This window comes from Echinops telfairi, unplaced genomic scaffold (genome assembly GCF_000313985.2).
Source record: "Echinops telfairi isolate 266 unplaced genomic scaffold, ASM31398v2 ScPeMD7_9;HRSCAF=40, whole genome shotgun sequence".
NCBI lineage: Eukaryota > Metazoa > Chordata > Mammalia > Afrosoricida > Tenrecidae > Echinops > Echinops telfairi.
The window spans coordinates 73,785,548-73,786,679 of NW_022103906.1; positions in this window are offsets into that span (position 1 = coordinate 73,785,548).

Sequence of the window (1,132 nt, forward strand, 5' to 3'; positions counted from 1 at the left end):
AAAACCACTCCACCAGCATCCACCGTCCTTAATCATCAGTGACAGTCATTCACGTGAATGAATCTAAAATCTACAAGGCACAGTCCATGAGATTGGTGGTTTCAGCGTTAACATCTCCAGCAGCAGTTATGCTTGGTTGGGGCCTCCTTTTGGACTAGGATTGACATGCCTATTAGTATGTGAACCATAATCACAGTGGAATTGACAGAACACCAGGTCCTAAAACCTGTTATTGTATGAAGTTAAACACAGGTTTAAGTCAAAAGGCAATGTGTTATTTTTAAAGAATCATCTACCACTCGTTTACTAAAAAAACACTGAGAAAGAAACTTCACAGGAAACATGAAATGAAATCATTTCGAAGCCTCTACTCTATAATAGATCTTTTTATCCTAGCCCATAATAAACAACAAAACCCCGTACTTTCCAATCCCGGCACATTCATCGTGTGGTTTGACACTTTGATGTGGATATCGACTGTAATGGTGCCATTCTGCAAAGATGCAGTCAACCACCATTATGAATATCTGCTGATAAAGCAGTGTTCCTAACCCCCAACTCCATTGATGTGAGCATGCCCAAATCAAAATCTGTTCAATCCAATCTGATCTGAAGTTCATGTCTTAAATCATTGCAATAGTCAAAAAAGTTCATATTAAGCAAATTGCTGACATAAATGAGAAAGGAGGAAGAATGTGCAAAACTCATCCCAAGAAATTGTTTAAGAGCAGTCACTAGGAAAACATTAACAATATTATTAAAATTATATTAAATTTTACAACTATGTTTCATTTATTTAATTCATGTTTCCTTTGATGCAATTACATTTAAAGTTAACAATATTGGGGGAAAAACAATATTATTCACATCTCTTTAGGACAAGGCCAAGGAGGTTTCTAATGAAGTCCCTGAGTATTGGAGAAGATATGGTGAGTTTATCTTATAGCCAGGACTAGCTAACTCAACATTCTAGATTACTTGTGTTTGCTACGTATTTTGCAAAGAAATGAACAGGTTCTGAACAAAGCCCACATGAAAGAAGCGCACCAACCTATGCAATCATGAAGTGTCGAAGGGATCAGGTATAAGGCATCATCAGAACAAAAAATCTTACCATAGTGAATGATGGGGG